The sequence below is a fragment of the Ipomoea nil genome, unplaced genomic scaffold (genome assembly GCF_001879475.1).
Source record: "Ipomoea nil cultivar Tokyo-kokei standard unplaced genomic scaffold, Asagao_1.1 scaffold1418, whole genome shotgun sequence".
Taxonomy (NCBI): Eukaryota; Viridiplantae; Streptophyta; class Magnoliopsida; order Solanales; family Convolvulaceae; genus Ipomoea; species Ipomoea nil.
The window spans coordinates 253376-273513 of NW_017617846.1; the positions used below are offsets into that span (position 1 = coordinate 253376).

The 20138-nt window shown below is 31.9% G+C and overlaps 1 long non-coding RNA gene across 1 annotated transcript; it reads right to left on the reverse strand.

Annotated features, from left to right (window-relative positions):
• Positions 1 to 458: 458 nt before the first annotated feature.
• Positions 459 to 19375, reverse strand: LOC109187180. Its single transcript, XR_002055237.1, has 3 exons — positions 19268 to 19375; positions 1475 to 1481; positions 459 to 469 (listed from the first exon to the last, which is right to left on the reverse strand). It is a non-coding gene; the product is annotated as an uncharacterized LOC109187180 (long non-coding RNA).
• Between the last annotated feature and the right edge of the window lie 763 nt (positions 19376 to 20138).

Consider the following 20138-nt stretch of genomic DNA (forward strand, 5'->3'; position numbering starts at 1 on the left):
CAACATCCTTCTGTACCCAATACATATAACTACGATGATTAACACTAACATATGCTTTGATTATCCTCCATAGTTGTTATTGTGCTAACATGACAAAAATTAGAACCTCCAGAACTTGGATGCACAAGATATCCATTACCAGCAATATTTGAAATATCATCCTCAACTTGAGACTGAACAGCAGATTTTATTTTGGAAGCAACCATATGTGCAAGATGCTTCTGTCCCCTTGCTTCGTTATATATCTTTGAAATAACACTGCTCACCCTCCTATTTCGCAACCCTTTCATCCGCCTAGTTGATGGATCCTTTATAACTACCATCACATTCAGCTTCAAGTCTTCTCTTTGCATCTGCAATTGCTTCTTCACAAATCTTCCGTCCTTCGATATTTTCTTGACTGTAAACAGCAAGCCTCTGAAATTTCCTAATGATTTCTAATAGCCAAACAGAAGATGCAACATTATCACTATCAACTTTAGACATTATATCAAAATTATCATCTTCAACGACTTTTTTAGTCCACCTCTTCAAAATACATTTCTCAGGAACTTCAGAAACACAATGCACATTTAGAATGCGTAAACAATGACAACACAAAATCCCCAATTCAGTGAACAACTTGCAACTACATCCAATGTCCATTTGTCTATTGTTAAAGTTCACTTCATGCCTAATAATATCAACATCAAACCTCCAAACATGATATTTGTACACACCATCTTTCAACATCACACACTCTTGATAGCATGATCCACCTTTCAAAAATTGTTCTTCAAACAAATAGTATATCTCAATTGTATAAATTTCCCTAGCATGCAACAGAATCTTAACATTATCCATCACCATTGTAGGTACACCTTGTGAACATCGAACATCTTCCCCATTCTCTCTACTTCTCCACTCTGATATAACCCCAACAAATGAGCTATAAAAATCACACAGTCCAGAAGTCTTACACAACCTTCTAGAAATAGAGTGGTTTGTGGTCTCACTCCTTTGAGAAGATAAAATCCCACCCGAAAAATAATCTTTATTAAATGCAGGGCACCATTTTTCTCTACACCATAAAGCTTTTCAATCCAATGATTATTGTGACATTTCTATGTTGTAACCATCCTGAAATAACATGCCATATATATATATATATATATATATATATATATATATATATATATACATATATATATATATATACATATATATATATATACATATATATATATATACATATATATATATATATACATATATATATATATATATATATATATATATATACATATCTATATATATATATGTATATATGTATATATGTATATATATATATATATATATATATATATATATATATATATATATATATATATATATATATTAAAGTAAACCTACAAACATATCGGGATATCACATACAGAACCTACTATTGTACATAATCTTATACGTGAATACACATAAACTATCAAAGTAATACACATAAACTTGATCCAAAAAAATAATTCTGTATTCTGGAATATATAATCTAAAAATAATCATTCTATGATAAGCCAATATAAACTAATAATATAAAAAAAAAATAACGAAGCATAAATCAGACACATACCTTGTCCAGTAAAATTCAAACTCTGCCTCTGTATCCGTATACTTCAGCAAACAATTGAATATATCTAAGAAATCTTTTTGATTTCTTAACCCTTTAATGTGCTTCTTTGAGTTCTCACTAATATGCCATATACATAGCCGATGCCGTGAACTTGGGAAAACTTGAACAATTGCAACAGCCATGCAGCACATTGATCAGTCATTATACTTTGTGGACTTTTGTAATCCATAGATCTCAAAAATGACTTAAACAACCATACAAATGACTCAGTCTTCTCATTCATCAAAAAACCGCATCCAAACATGACATTCATGCAATGGTGATTCATGCCAACAAAAGGTCCACAAATCATGTCATATTTGTTAGTACGATATGTTGTATCGTGAACTAACAAGTCCCCAAACAATTCATAATCTCTCCTCATTCGTCCATCCCTCCAAAAAAAACTACAAAACCTTGACTCCAAATCCACCTCAAAATCAAAGTAAAAATCCTTTTCACTTGACTACCTTCGTTTGAATATTTCAATCAGTGTGTTTGAGTCAGTCCCATCCAATTTGTTCAATGCATCGGTACATAAAGAGTTATATGCATCCCTACACGTAAAACCAACAAGTGGTGATCCCCCTGATTGTGTTTTAAGGAATCTTACACCATCTGCAACAGACACACCACTACTCTTCAAATCAGTAAGATAAGAAATATGATTCCTAGACACCATCCTATGTGACCTTAGAAGGTAACTCTTGCTTGGTGGAACCAATTCGTGATTATGCAACTTCTCATGCTTCGAAGCAATCCACATCCCATTCTCATCTAAATCGAATTGGACAAATGCATCGCAACCTGTACGACCATCAATTTTAGAATAACACCATTTTCCTGTAATCCTTTTAAATCCATCCTTCGAACAATGAAACATCTTCGTCTTCATTGTTTTTGTAGCAAAGTATATCTTTGCTTACCCCTCCTCACACTAAAACCTACTCTAAAAGCATAGTCATTATACATGTCATATGCTTCATCAAGCGAACACGCTGACATCCCTACCAAATCCTGATCAGCTGCAAACCACATACAATTTAAGTACCCCTACGATTAATGTACATAATCCGTAACTATAATACACATAAACACATACCACAATATATATAATCATAAATATATAAAATATCTTTTTAGTCCATCTTACTATGTCATTGAATCATAAAATCTACACAATTGCATAAAAAAAATGCACAAATCAAACCATATAATGCACATAAAACATCCCTAAATTAATACCTTCTAGTCAGACCATACTCACATCCAATACAAACACAATCAAAAACACCAATTCCTATACCAATTCTCATATAATTCAACGAATCAGTATCCCATGCAAATTCAATAATATTCATCACACAGCGAAAAAATACAAAATAATCTGAGAAATCAAATATAAAAACCTGGATTAACATTCTCTGTATCTGCCACTCCAACCGGATCAGTTAATTGCTCTGTCTCCGCCACATGCTGCTGCGCAATCGATTCATCCATGTCTTAAATCCAATAATTGCGAAATATAGAGCAAATCGCAAAGATCAGCTCGATTAAGATGGTCGTCCCTACAGTGTTGGTTTCTAATTCAACAAATCCAACAAACATGTTCGAAACCATCACTTTAGAAACCCTCGCTTACTTCCCTTTTCTTAAAACTTAACGGCGGCAACGGAAAAATAAAAAAAAAAAACGGTTACTTACCAATGTCATACGGTGTCGTATTGAAGCTGGGCGCACGTAGAGTCATACGCCGGGGTGTATGGTATAAATTGCCGCGAAAATGAGGTAAAAATTTTATTATCCACATAGGAGCAGAGAGTAGGTTGGGAATGCGGGTGCGAGGGCGGGGAATATATCCCCGCACCTGCCTCGCCCCATTACCATTCCTACTCTTGATGAGAGTAACAACCCAGATGAATAAGGTTCAAATTGGCCACTAAATGTAACCGGAAAATGCAATTAGGCCACTGAACGAAAAAAAAAAAGGTACAATTAGATCACTGAACACTCCAAATGTATGCAATTTCACCTGATAGCAGGTTACCATCACTTTTAGCATGTTACCTGCTTACGTGGCAGCTGAGTTGACATTTTTAATAATTTTTAATAATAAAATTTAAAAACAAATTTAAAAAAAAAAAAAAAAAACGACGGGATGGCCGGCGTTTTATTTATTTATTTATTTTTAAATTTATTATTAAAATTTATTAAAAATGCCAACTCAGCGGCCACGTAAGCAGGTAACTTGCTATCCGGTGAAATTGCATACATTTAGAGTGTTCAGTGACCTAATTGCACGTTTTTGGAGTGTTCAGTGACCTAATTGTATTTTTTTTTTTCGTTCAGTGGCCTAATTGCATTTTCAGGTTACGTTCACTAGCCAATTTGAACATTATTCCTCCCTTTTATAAATTATGGAATATTTATGCTATAATTATTACAAGTTACGTACAATGAGTTGAATTTAAGCATTAGGGCTTATGATACAATTATCAAGTACAAATCTTCCCTTATAGTAATTGGTGAGTTAATATTAAAAATCGTCATCGACTATAATGGTCAATTTAATCTTAAACAATTTTGGTGATTTAATACAGTCTTAGACTTTTGTATTTTTGTTCAATTTAGTCATTCGTTTGTTATTCCGTCCATTTGATGTTAAATAGAGTGGTAATTCAGTAATTTCAATATTAGCATCTCTTTACCCCTAGATATGCATAGTGCGAAATATCTCTTTCTTTGACGAATTACTCTCAAACTTACGAATATAAAATTTGATTCGTAGGTCTTTGAGTAATTCGTAAAAGAAAAAGAGATTTCGCACTTCGCAGGGTTGAGAGTAAAGAGAAGCGAATATTGAGATTAATGAATTATCTTTTTTTGTTTTTATAACACCAATTTGATGGAATAACAAACGAAGGATTAAATTGAACAAAAACACAAAAGTCTGGGACTACATTAGGTCACCAAAGCTTTTTAGGACGAAATTGAAAAAAACCACTATAATCAAGGTCATTTTGAGTATTAACTCACAGTTAATTGTATAATCCTCGAAACGCAATAAATGCAAGTCATAATCCTTGTTTGGCATGCACATGATTGATTGGTGCTTAGTATGAGCCAAAGGCATGGGTGGCAATGTATATCGTGGACCAAGTTCTACATAGTATTATGAACTCTTGGATCAAAATGACATCATTTTGATATTTAAGTTTTAACAAATTTTGTAGTTTCATATTTCTCATGTTTTAACACAAATGTTAATTTATTATAAGTACAGAATCAATACACTTAAGGTACATGATTTCATAACACGAGACACAAAAACTCACACCACAAGACACATACATGTTATATATTTACTTATTCTCAAATCTGATTTATGTAGATAATATATGTCTAGGCACATAATTTCATAATACAAAACACAAATTCTTAAAATAAGACACACAATATGTTGTGTGTTACACAGTTACTAATCTATTTAAGATACAGATATAATCCATACGCTTAAGGTACATAATTGCATAACATGAGACACATAAACGTATAACACAAGATACATACACATGGTTTATATTTACTTTAGTTCAGGTACATAATCCATACGCTTAAGGTACATAATTACATAACATGAGACATATAAACGCATAAAACAACACACATACACATACTTTACAGTAAAAATAAAATATATAACGTAAACTGAACAAGAAACAGTCTCTATCAAAATTAAAATCTAAAATTACGTCACTTAGGACCATGATCCACAATGCACTGTGGACCTGGAGCATGGTATAACGATTAGGCATGGGTCACTTCCGCTCTTTAGCTTCTACTAGTGGTGTATTCGGTCTAATTGGGCTAGCCTTATATGCTACTCCCTCTGTCCCATTTTATGTGTCTTACTTTCCTTTTTAGTTTGTCCCAAAATGTTGTCCACTTTCCAAAATTGAACATCACTATCATTCCACTTTTTTTCAAATTACCCTTCTAGCTTTTGCTTTCTTTATTGTTTTTATTTCCAAAAGTGAAAAAGTGAGGGGCATAATTGGAAAGTGCATAACATTTACTTTAATTCATTAAAAAACGTGCAAAAAGTAAATGAGACATCTAATTCGGGACGGAGGGAGTATATTCTATTGATATTGTTTCTCACATATGATCATGCATTAACAATCTAACACCAAATATCTCATAATTTGATGACATAAATTTGAACTTTTTTATAAAAGATGATTTTAATTATAATTTTCTCAAATATAGATAAAATAAAAACAATTATAAAAGTTGTTACAAATATATATTATTAATGGACATTATTAGTATTTATTTTTGTAACGGTTGAAATGGTTTCTGTAATTTATTGTATCGATATACCTTGTACTCTTTTCTTGTTTAGGTTTTTTCCACAGGGTTTTCCTAGCAAGTTTTTAACGAGGCAAGGTTGTGGACAAATAATGTCCAAGAGGAGTGTTACAAATATATATTATTAATGGACATTATTAGTATTTATTCTTGTAACGGTTGAAACGGTTTCTGAAATTTATTGTATAGATTATCTTGTACCCTATATATAATGTACCATTATACAAAATGTATAAAGAATGAATATGAGATTCCCCTTTTTTTCTCCATTCTATTTTTCCTTTTAACAAAAGTTATATATTTAGTAAAGTTTAATTTTGATTGTGTGTTCATTTGATATATATAATTTATTGGATCTTAATATATACTCCTATGCTTTCTTGATATATGAAGTGATGGGTCTCATGCACATTGGCATATGTGATGGAGAACAATAGTTTTATGAATGATCTTATTATTGATCAATCTATTATATTTAAAGTACATTAATATATATATATATATATATATATATATATATATATATATATATATATAAGATACAAAGAGTTTTAATCATGATAGGAGGTAAATGATATATTCTCAATAATACACTGAGAAGAAAATGAAATCTAGTGTGTCGTATGTCTAAAATATAGAGTCCTAATATGTCATCTCAAACTTAAGGTTCTCAAATATTGAGCTGGTCCCCAACCGAAAGGCACTAGACGGACTAAGGGCAAGCGAGATAAAGAAAGTAGCGGGAAGGTAAGCTAAAGGGTTAAAGCCTAATTCCTATCGAGCTTGCATCTATCATTTAAAGTTGATGTGATTAGTGGCTTGGTGAAGAGGTTTGACTATTGGTCTTTTTGTGGATATGTAGTACATTTACTTGTAATTCATTTGATGCTATTTTGTCACGAACAAAATGGTAGTCATTGAGTTGATCAATTGTTACAGGTTATTTAGTGATCAATGAGGAGATCATCGCGCATTAGCGGGTACTTAGGGCGGAGGCCTTTGAATATATAGAGATTCTGTTCATCCAAACTAATTGGTCGGCCAGCTTCTGCAAGAAGTTCAATTAAGTCCTAGCTTTGCCAACAAGATACTCACTTGTAGTGGAATCCCCTAGCGCAAAGGTTGTTGATTATGGAGGCAAATTATTGTGTGGACCTATATGGACCATAACAAAAAATACATTTTTAATATATTAAATGTACATTATTTTTGTACTGTATATGTACATTATACAATATAATGTACACTCAGTACAAAAATAATGTACATCCCCTTAATACAATGTACATTATTTTTGTACTGAAGGTACATTATTTTACAGTATACAAAATTGGTACATATATACAACTTGTGTGGATTATGGTCCACACAATAATGATTGGATTATGGAGACTCAGATATCGTGTCAGAGAAAAAGACCCAAAGGTGACTTCAAAAGTTTGCCATATGGCCGGGGACATGGCATGTCCTACTGCAACATACAAAATTTCATCGGACAAAGACGATAGGAGCATGAACAAAATAAAAGAATCCTGACGAACCAAATTTTCGGCAATAGGATCAGCTTCAACGGAACACTCATTCAGGGCCTTAATAAATGAAGTCAAACATACGGTAACGTGCCATCAACGTATCCACTGAGATTTTGACCACGGAGAAAGGGAACAAGTTGAGTACGTCTTCCAGAACATATGTTTGTAGGGTATTTATCGGGAATGCGGTTGGATAGACAATATCGGATATGGTGCGAGAAGAGGAGGTGGTGTCGCTGGTCAGAGGCGGCAGCGACAATGTTTTTTTTTTTTTTTTTTTTTTTTTTAACTGAGTTTGTAGCCATAGATCGTTTGGTCTATCGAGATGTACACACTCGACCCCACACCAAATCATTTATAAACAACTCCACTAGCTCGTTCACTAATAATAAATTGCAGCACGTGAACAAGCTAAGGGCATGGCATTCCCAAGCAGGCAACCATTGATCCTCGATCTCCATTACCCACCACCACCAAGAAAAACCTTTATAAAAGTATTGCCAACAGACCAAATGATTCTTCAAGATGCATATATATATATATATATATATATATATATATATATATATATATATATATATATATATATATATATATATATATATATATATATATATATATTGTTAGATAATAATATTAAGACTAACACAAACTGTAGTAAACGAGTAACCTGCCTCGTTACAGCGGAAGCTTTAAGATCGCCCAAATATCCCCAGCCATAGTCGTTGGTATTGCCACGAGATGGTAAACCTGCAGAATAAAGGTTAGTGTCGTTTTGTCTACCACTTCTCTCCCGAATACGTGATGGTGCGTGTCCTGAACTCGGGAGCTGTGGGAGGACTGTTTTGCTTAGAAGCCTACATGCCATCAACATAGGCTGATATTCAGTTAAAGCTTAACTGAATATCCTGAGTTGCATAACAGATTAAGTCACTAATTGACTCAATCTCCTACTTGCACCACAGCCACTCAATAATACAATATATTATAATATATTGTATTTAGGGAAAATACTTACATTCTCCCACTTGGTGCAAGTACCGGCACAACCTTCATTAAAGAACAAAATACAAGAACTATAGTAATACGTCATCTACTAATCAAGTGAGTAGTATCTACTATGATCACATGCATTTAAATTCTCTAACTTAGGTTCTTTATGAACAAACCCTACGTTTATTCTTAGTCCCTTAATGGATGTTTCTCAAAATATATTATGTGCACAACTGAAGGAAGAAACCATCCAAATTCACTGTATGATCTCCAAAATCTTAGAAGCATGCCTTAAGTAGAGATCTCTTAATATTAGCATAATGCTAACTATATTCTATGACTTGTTTATAAGTTAACATAAACACTACCTCTAACGGCTAAGAGCTTGGAGTTGACACGTCTGTCACTCCCACTCATTAAGATAGCCCAAAAGATAGTCAAGTCACAGAAACATTCCAATGACATAAACCATAAGGTCTAAGTCAATAATTTGGAATCTTAAACATACACCAACTTCCCAAATAATCTCAAGGTCCACCTCGAAATTAATTGAACATTACGAGTCTTATTATGTCTTACAAAATTGTTTTGAGCCTTACAAACCAAAAATGGCCCAGGATCAATTTTGAAGAAACTAAAGACTCTATCAATCGCTAAAGAATTTATTAATTGGCAGTGCACCACAAGTTAAATGCTTTCGATCTAATAAATTCATTAATATTGTTACAACATTTTCATAAATATATTGTACAACCAAACGTTCAATGAAATGAACTTATGAATTATAAGAACAAAAGACTAAATTAATACTTGTGGAAACTTTTGCACTTATTGCTAGACGCACAATCCAATTTGGAATGTATGAAAACAACTAAATTCATCAACTTTAGTGGAGTATCTTAATGATCTTTCCTAAATGATCACTCCCACTGATTAAGATATTCTTTAGCCAAATTAATGATATAACACTCATAATTGATTTGACCAACTAAATAATGAAGATATAATTCTCCACCATTAGTTGGGCACACTAAATAATCAATATTTGGTTCCAATTATAGTCCAACTAAATGAATGATTAATGAGGACATGATTCTCCACCATAGTTGGACATACTAAAATAATAAAATACGCCTTCCAAAACCAAGTTGGAATTCGGCTCAGAAGATATATTTTATTATTGGAATCCAAAAGAGGTATATCATACCACGTAACTTACTATAGTTAGTCCAAATAACCAAGTAAGCTTCGTGAAAATAATTAATAAAAGGTGTATCTAAATTTTGGGAAGTGACTAAATACATGTTTTGCCAATGCAAACCATGAAACTTAGAATTATAATTGAACTAAATTTATAAATTCTAAGAAATTGGGATAAAGTTATTATCTAATGGGTTGATGAATTTATTTGACATAAAACTTGCCTGTGAGCTAAAGTTTTAATTCTATTAAATTCAATTAAACACTTATGATAGTATTTTATCTCAATTACTAAATGGCCAGAAGAATCTAGTGACATAAAACTTGCCTGTGGGCTAAAGTTTTACTCAATAAGATCCAACTGAAATTTTATGATGAAACAATTAGCAAATGAGTTGAAGAATCAAGTGACATAAAACTTGCCTGTGGGCTAAAGTTTTAATTCAATTAGATTCATTACAACCATACAATTATCAAATGGGTTGAAGAATCAAGTAACATAAAACTTGCATGTGGGCTGAAGTTTTAATTCAATTAGATTCATTACAACCATTATGACCAAAAAACACTTAAGAGATCATGTTCCTTATCTTAATCCCTGTGGGCAAATTAAGATATATGACCTAAAGTTTACATCATAAAATTAAGCTTCATGATAGAGGTGAATCTTTATTCCTTATCATCACTGATAAACCTACTAAACTAAATTCCGATACATAATTGCCTGTGGGCTAAATTATGATCATAGTTCAGTATTTCATCCTAATTAATCATACAAATATAACGAAATTGCCTGTGGGCTAAATTCCATCATATTACATACAATTAATCACAATTGATATGTCTAAAACTTTATGTGACCCTAACAACTCAATATATAATTTTAACTGATTAAGGATGCTGTGGTTACTCCCCAACTAATTAGAATTATAAGATCACTAGACATTAATCAAATTTTATGTGACCCAACAACTCAATATATAATTTTAACTGATTAAGGATGCTGTGGCTACTCCCCAACTAATTAAAATTATAGGATCACTAGGCATTTATCATTGCCATCTTTATGTGATTTGAACTTTAGACAATTTTTAGTAAATTAAAGATGCTGTGGCTACTCTTTAATTAATCTAGAAATTGTAATCACTTGGCAAAAGGGGAATTTAAAGCCTAACAAACAAATTAAACCAACACATGATAGACAATTATTAGGTATACTCCCAGGAAAGTTGGTCGAGACGAAGCTCGGTTAAATACCAACTCCTTAGACAGAGTAGCGTCGCAAGGGGACTAGTAGCAACAAGGCTTTTAAGCCAGGGCCATAGAACTAGTATTCCTCCCCAAGAAACTTCCCTAAGTCATGTGTTCTCATGTTTGAAGTAAAACCGTTTGGGAGATCTATAAGATTGTAGATTCACCTATGGATAAGGCTTTAAATTGATGAACTAAATTAACAGACTAAAACGTGCTTAAATTCAGGCACTACCGCAACTAAAGTTTTATGCATAGGTCCAACTTAATAAGGAACTAATATAATTCCATCCTAAAGTATGCATTTCTAAAGGCATAGTAAAATTGCATAATTTAAAAAAAAAACATAATATTATGCGGTGGACAAGTATGCATAAAATCAAACATTAAACCCATATATTCTAAATAAATTGCATAAATGAAAACAATTTTAATATGAGCAATAACCTCAAGTATACAATTAATATTCAAAACAAGTATGACTTCTAACCAAAAGAAACCCAAAATTTGAATAATAATATAATAGATATATACTTTGAAAGGTTAAAAACTATAAGCCCACATGGAAAAGTTTTAATTGCATAAAATCAACTTTGTGAGAAACAGGCTAAATTCACAAATATCAAGTCATAGTATATGTTTATTCGTAAATAAAAATCTCACAAATTCTAATGACATAATTAAACTTAATATTATGCACTTAATGTGATTGAATGCATAAAACAATTTAAAGAGTATGAAAAACACCAAATGTGTATTCAATTACCCATACTTAACTAAATGTGGGCAATGACATCTAAAATCATAATTCAAATGCTAAATAAATTATGTGATAGATGTACAATAATGACAATAGTCATTTGCCTAGAAAATATGTTTTTTTCCAAAATTCTGAATTGATTAAAAAAAATCACTCTCCAAAATTCAATTAATAGTATTATTAATGGCATAAAATTGCAAATAAACCAAAAAACAATAAATAGCCATAATAATATTATTATCTAATTTGGAGACTAAATATGGAAAACAATAGTTAAAACTGTTAACCTTTAAAACATTTTTGGATGTAACTTTAAAATGTAATAAAACTTTAAGTCCGAAAATAAATGTCACATAAATCAATTTGGAAACAATTCTTGTCTTAATACCATAAAAAATAATTTTATCATTAATTAAAATATTAATAGTAATAAGGAGCATTATAATCACTATTTGAACATTTTAATAATGACAAACATGGTAATACATATCTTAATGTTTCCATATTCTTAAGGATAAAATGTGACTAGTTCAAAATGGTTAACAGCTATAACAGTAGTTACCAATAATAATAAACTGTAATTAATGATTTGCGTACCTTAATGATTTAAACTGCATCTATCGATAGCACTAACAGCGATAGCGAAGAAAGCCTCCAAAATCTCCCATCTTCAGGGAGAGTTTAGTTGAATCGCCCAATGGTACGCAACAGTTTATTGGTAAAAAAAATGAAGTGACATGGGTCATCTTACCAATGTACCAAATATAGTAGATTACCATGAATTAATAATTATTATGAAAGGTAATAAATGAGATTAGCTCCTAAACTTAATAACATTAATTAATAATGTAAATTGATAATAATTACAATAAATGTAAAATTATAATTAAGGGATGCTAAATACTAATCTCAATTTACCACATAATAATTAATCAAGACTGTAATGAGTCGGAGACTAAAATTAAGGTATAACCAAATTATCAATAATGTAAAGGCAACATAATTATGTACATTGCTTACCATTAAGAAAAAAGAATATTATTGTTAAGGCCCTTAAAACTATTAATATATTAAAAACCATAATTAACTTAAATAATAGTTATAATTCTTAATGGCCAAAATAATAATTATAAGTCTTAATGACCTCATCAAATGGTAATTGTAATCCTTAGATACTTAATGACTCAAAATCAGACAATGATAATAATTATAGCACAAAATTGCTTAAGTCAGGCCCATAAACCTTAATGTCCCAAGTTAATTATAACATGAATGATAAATGTTCTAATATGGAAATAGATCCAAACATTATATTATCACCAACAATAAATACCGTTAACAAAATACGGTAGTTAGTAATAATTGAAACTAAATAAACATGTTATAATCAAAAATAAAAAGAATGTGCTACAATTATTATTAAAATATCAATCAAATAATAGTAGGATCCATACTGACCAAGATAGGTCCTAAATAGCTTGTTCAAAATAGGTTTTAAAGTCCCAAGTAAAAAATTAGGACTAAAATATGCTCAAAATTAAATGAGAAACCAAACAAGCTCTCTTAATAGGTTATAATGTCCAAAATTAACCTAAGGATCCAAAATTAAACGATATTTAACATAAAATCTATGAGTTAATAATATGCTATATCCAACCTTAATATATGCTTTTCTAAATGTACAATTATAATAAAATAATTTGAAAAATATACAAAGCATGTTTGGATTTTTGCAAATTAATATATTATTAACTCATAAATACTAAATAAATTGCAATAATTCAAGCAATTTAATATGCACATTAAAATTAAATTAAAATTCAAGTAGCAAATTCAATACTTAATATTTGCTCAAAATTGAATAACAATTTAATTGTGAATATAACGCCAAAATTGAGAAAAAACTAAAAGGCATTAATATAACTTTCAATTGTGACATGAATTACTGTAATTGAACTAATAGTAGCAACAATTCAATCACAAATAATGTCACAATTAATCTCAATTTGAAATTTTTAATACCAAAATTTAAAAAATATAACTAAAGGGCATTATTATTTCAAAATTAAGCAATTACCATGTAATTTACCACTTGCCATAATGGTTGTCGGCCTGCAGCAGAATGCAAGTGGAGGAGATGTGATAATGGATCACGGGTGAGTGTTTTTACCTTCCTCTAAACGCCAGAAATCACATCAAAAATTCCTTTCCATATTCAACTTCTTACTTGTAGTCTCTCTTGTTCTGTTGTGCCTTTCTTTTCTTCTTGCAACTCTTACAATATAATGCTAATAAATTACTGAATACAACCAAAAACTAGCTATGACTTTAGCTATATATGCCAGCAGCATCATTATTGCCTGACACAAATTAAAAAAAATTTTTCGGTGAAAATTGACATCCTAACTTTTCGTCCCGACTGCTCAAGCAAGTGAGCAACAAGTCAAGATTATAATTTTAACACAAGTTAATACCCAAAATCGTCCTCCACTATAGTGATTTTTCTCAATTTCGTCCTAAACGACTTTGGTGACCTAATATCGTCCCAGACTTTTGTGTTTCGCTCAATTTAGTCCTCCATTTGTTATTCCGTCAAATTGGTGTTAAATAAAGGGACAATTCAGTAATGTCAATATTGATCTCTCTTTACTTTCAACTTGTGAAGTGCGAAATTCCTCTTTCTTGTACGAATTACACCCAGAATTACTCCCGGACCTGCAAATCAAATTTTATATTCGCAGTTTTAGGAGTAATTTTGAGAGTAATTCGTAAAAAAAAAAAAAAGGATTTCGCAGTTCACATGTCTATGAGTAAAGAGATGCCAATATTAAAATTACTGAATTGTCTATTTATTTAACACCAAATGGACAGAATAACAAATGAATGACTAAATTGAGCAAAAACACAAAAGTCTGGGACTAAATTGAGCGAAACACAAAAGTCTGGGACGATATTAGGTCACCAAAGTCATTTAGGACGAAATTGAGAAAAACCACTATAGTCGAGGATGATTTTGGGTATTAACTCATTTTAACACGGAACCATAAAATTACTAGCAAGATTTGTTTTTTTGGGTATTTGGTAAATAGTTGTTAGCTGATTGTAGAAAATTGTTTGGTAACATGTAAAATGAATTTCTCAAAAAAAATGATTGAAAAAATTGCTTTGAACAATTTTTTTGGAATTTTAGTATTTTAGAGCAATAAGCTGTTACAAAAAATTAATTAATCAAACACTCATATTGAGGGCGTTTGATAAATAGCTGTTAGCTGATTGGGTTAGTAGGCTTAACTAGTTGATAATATTAGTTGATTGTTGAAAATTGTTTGGTAAATTACCGGTTAGCTGATAGTTGATTACATGTCAAATGACTTTTTCAAAAAACTGATGAAAAAGATGCTTTGAACAGTTTTTAAAATTTTAGCATTTTGGAACAATGAGCAGTTACAAAAAGCTAATTAATCAAACACTCATATTGATTGTTTAACCAAATCAAACGGCTAATAGTTGTCAAATAAGTCAAAATTGACTGATAATATAATTATGTTATCAAATAGGACCATTGATTATTTAATCAAGTCAAATAACTAATAGTGATCAAATAGATTAAAATTGACTGATAAGCTATATATGTTACCAAATAGGGTCTTTCTTTTTTCATGTTTTCTAGTAAAATAGAAAATTTCTCGCACTTTTAATAATTTATCTACGTGTTAAAAGTTGTGACTCAGGGAAGGTGGTGAACTGGGTTAAGGTTGGCTGAATTCTCGGGACCAGTTCGGGACATCATTGGAAAGTGTCATAAATGGGTAGAGAGAGATTGGAATGTGAGGATTATTGAACATGTTTAATTTTTAGAGAGCATAAAAAGGCAGCAAATTTCCTGACTAAGCTTGTGGGCACTCGGGACCAAAGGTGTTACGACCTTACGTGTTCTCCCTCGGGTATATGGACATCTTGCTGCAGGACTATCTTGCCACCCCCTCCCAAGCACCTGTGACATTGTTGTGAGAAATTATTTTAACAAGTTAAAAGAGTTTGTTTCACTTTTAGACCATCTATAATGACATTTTCGCTTTTGATCTAGTAATAATAACCCAAGGCCATAACTACCTAGCACAAATGGTACAACCATTCGTAGTACATTTAAGTATCTTTAGCCAACCAAGTGGCTTGTAGTCCACTGGTATCAGATTGCTCTCCTAAGTGGAAGGTGTAAGGTTCGAACCTTAGTTGAGGCAATAGTATTTATATGTAAGATATCCCCCTTCCTTATAATAAAAAAAAAAAGTATCTTCGGCCATATCTTTTTTTTTTTTTTTTTTACTAGTGGGTGAAATAGTACACACGATATTTTAAAAGTTTATATAATGATTAATGTATATTTCACTCAAAGATTGAAAAGTTTGAAACTTTTTTTTGTAAGTGATAAGATAAATTCATAATCACTATTTGAGAGTATACGTAAAGTAAGTTATAATCATGTATAATAACTTATGAACCCAAAAAAAGGAAAAAAAAAAAAAAAAAAAAAAAAAAAAAAAAAGGAGAAAAATCACACTAAAAAGACTTTGCTCAATAGGCTCAACGGAGAGAACATTTGCTCAATAGGCTCAACGGAGTGAACATTGTCAATAATCAAATTTATAAGTTAGAATTTCTGTTATAGTAGTTTGACCGCACTGACTATATATACACAATTTAAAATGGAAACTTTTTATTTTTATGGACACTAATGAATTTGCAGCTGACCTCATCTTTAGTTAATAAAAATTCTAAGTATCTAATGGCTCTCTTTGGCAAACCTAGCTGAAAAGTTGAGAGCTGAAAAGGAGCTGGAAGCTGAAAAGCTATAAGCTTGGAACTGAAAATTGAAGATTTGTTAAGCTAGCTGTTATGATTGAAAGTGTGGTAAAATTAGTTTTTTGATAAACTGATAAATGTAAAAAGACTAAAAAAGATATCTTTATAAAATTTAAATTAGTTTGTTTACATATTAAAATTTAACATTTTGTCTTTAAAAAAATCATGGATGCATGATTAATGAGTAAATACCCAAAATGGTCCATCGACTATAGCTAAATTCACAAATTGGTCCTTGATTTTTAATTTCAACCAATTAAGTCCTTAACTTTGCAATTTTAACACAATTTGATCCTTTGTTTATTTGACCGTTTGTTGACTGTGCTTTTTTAGGATATATATGTAATTTCATGGTCCATCGTCGATTTTTTAAGGTTCCGGTTGCATTTATAGACCGCACTGTTACATTTGAATCCACTGCCGGCACTGCACCCCATGCCGGAGAGATTATAGCTTTTGATAGATAGATCGCCGAAGTCCCTGAAGTCGCTCTTCGAGAAAGCCGTGACTCCAAGCGATATAGGCAAGCTGAACTGGCTCGGGATCCCCAAGCAGCAGGCGGAGAAGCACTTCCCCCATCCAAAACGGCGCTGTCACCTCCAAGAGCGTTCTCTAAGCTGAATCGGCTCGTGATCCCCAAGTAGCAAGCGGAGAAGCACTTCCCTCTCCAAAACAACGATGTCACCTCCAAGAGCGTTCTCTTGAGCTTTGCACGTGAAACTACATATATATCCTCAAAGATCGCGGTCAACAAACGGTCAAATAGATGGAGGACCAAATCGTGTCAAAATTGCAAAGTTAAGGACTTAATTGGTTGAAATTGAAAGTCGATGACCAATTTGTGAATTTAGCTATAGTCGAGGGACCATTTTGGATATTTACTCTTGATTAATTATAAAACTAATTTAAAGAGCAAAGTAGCCGGGTTTGTGAAAACAATAGAAAGATAATGAGATTTTTGGGATTCAAGTGTTTAATCACCTAGTGCCAATTTAAATAACAATATTAAATCAGGGTCTAAAGGAGTGAGAATGCAAACAAGGGAAAGATTTACTCCCGTAATCTCCAACCAAAAACAATACAAGTGAATATTCACTCCCGTGATATAAACACTCGACAATGTAAGAACAAGCATTCATAATAAATTCTCAACTAATAGCCATCTCCCAAGGTGCAACAGTTAAGTGCAATTGTGTGCGCTCTTAATTATACCCTAACTCCCGTTAAGACATAAAGATAGCTATGAAACGAGTAATTTTGGTCATTAACTACTAGCTTCAACAATACAAAACACAATTGCAACACAAGTTATAAAACCCAAATGTCAATATATTAAAGAATCTGAGAACTAGGCACATAGGTTCATAAACACTTTCACCCAAGAATCGCTAAGAAAACTTAGCCACACATGGTTACACTAGAATTCATTCCAATAATGTAAGAGAGTTTACAAGTAACTAAGAGAGTAAAAGAATAGACCAAGAGATTTTCCCAAACCTTCCTAGCTTTTCTTCTTTCTTCCCAAGGCAACTTGTAGCTCTTAATCTCCTCTTTTCTTGTCTCCAAAACGCAGCTTAATGCCCTAAGGTTGAGGGAAGATGGGCTTTTTATAGTGGAAGCCAAACGGGGGCAAAATATAAATTTTTCGTGCAAAACAGACCTGACCCAGCCCGACTTCTCGACGCGTCGAGTCTTCACTCTGAATTCTCCGACCGCATTCTGGAACTTCTCGACGCGTCGAGTCAAGGCGCTGAATTTCCAAAACGTTGCTATAAATTCTCGACGCGTCGAGTCTTGCTGATCTCGAACAGTAATGCCACTGAAAATATTAGACACGTCGAGTTCCCAACTCGACGCGTCAAATCCTCTGTTTTAGCATCTTTAGTCTATTTTGGCTCCAAACTTGTCCCATGACTTCCCCTTGCCTTTGCAATTGATCTACAATGGTTCCAAAATACTAACAAACACCGTAAAACATTCAAAACAAGTGTATAGTAGAACCATATCTTAATGAGAAAACAGGGAAACATACATTTAAAGTATCAATTTAATGAACTTAAGCGCACAAATAGATTTAAACTAACACAAAAAACATGTACAATTAGGCTCACATTACCTCATCAATGGATTACTATAAATTTTTTATCTTTACTTTATTTGTATGCACTTACTTGCAGTACTTATATTTGTGCAATCAATACCAAACAACTTTAACCGCTTTCAAATTGAATCAAACTCGATGTGTTGTTTCACTTATTTATTTTCAAACATTGCAATTCAAGTAAAAGACTTCCGTTGTGCATATACACACTTTGCACCAATTTATAAAAATATAAAAGCATATTATGATATTTATCTCCCCCTCTATAAGTTTAGCTCGCTCAGGATCAATAGGGAGTTTCAGACTTGACTAACTAGTCAAAAGAGTTTATTTCACTCCTCGTTGTTTTATAGTAATATTTTCACTTCTAGTCTAGTAATAGATGCCTAGTAATAATTAAAATAATATATCTTTAAAAGTTGATAATTAAAATATATTTGAGTCAACCATAATTTAACTAACAAGCCAAGGGCATAATTGTCGTAAAATAGTCATTCATGGAGTGTTTGGTTAGGTGTAATTGAAATGCAATAACAATAGAATTTTAACCCAACAAGGTAGCTAAGTGGCAAATGAGCTCTATTTGTGGGGGAGAATTTCGGGATAACCCGGGTTCGATTTCCACAAGTTGATGATTCCCTTGGGCCAGCTTTTGTGCCTCTCGGAGTGAACCGGGTGGATCTGGACTACACCCAAATTACAGTGTTTGGTTGGAGGGAATTGCCATTCTATGAAATTTTGTTGAATTGGAATTCATGCCTCCTCGTATGAATTCCAATTCGACATACCATAGAAAGGAAAAAGATAGATATGAAAATGACATTTTTGCCCTTAGTTATTATTATTATTATTATGGAAAAAGAGTCAAATTGGTCCCCTAAGTCGACCGGATAGTTCAATATAATTGGTTCCCTAACTAAAAAAAGCTCAATTCAGATCCCTTAAACATGTTAAATTGATCAATTAAGTCCAAAGTAACTTGTTTAACAGGTTAAATTTTCACATGGTTGATACGTGTCTTTTTAAATTATTTATTATTTTTGTTTTTTTATTAAATTTTATTTATTATTTATTAAAATAAACTCCCTCCATCCTATTTTACATGTCTTACTTTCCTTTTCTGTCCGTCCCAAAATGTTGTCCACATTCCAAAAATAGTATCATTATATTTGTATTTTTACAACATTACCCTTTTAAATTTTAACCACAACTACACACAATTTACTGCCCACACCTATCAAACCTCAAAAGATGTGCCAACTACCTAGTTAAAAGAAGAACAAATACTCTGTACATTTTTCTTCTTTCTTCTACTCACTTCTATTTAGGAATTTTACTCTTCAAAATCCCCATCCTCCATCATCATCTTCTTCTTCTTTTCTTTTTGCAATTAATGGGTTTTAATAGTGGCCATCTACATATGCT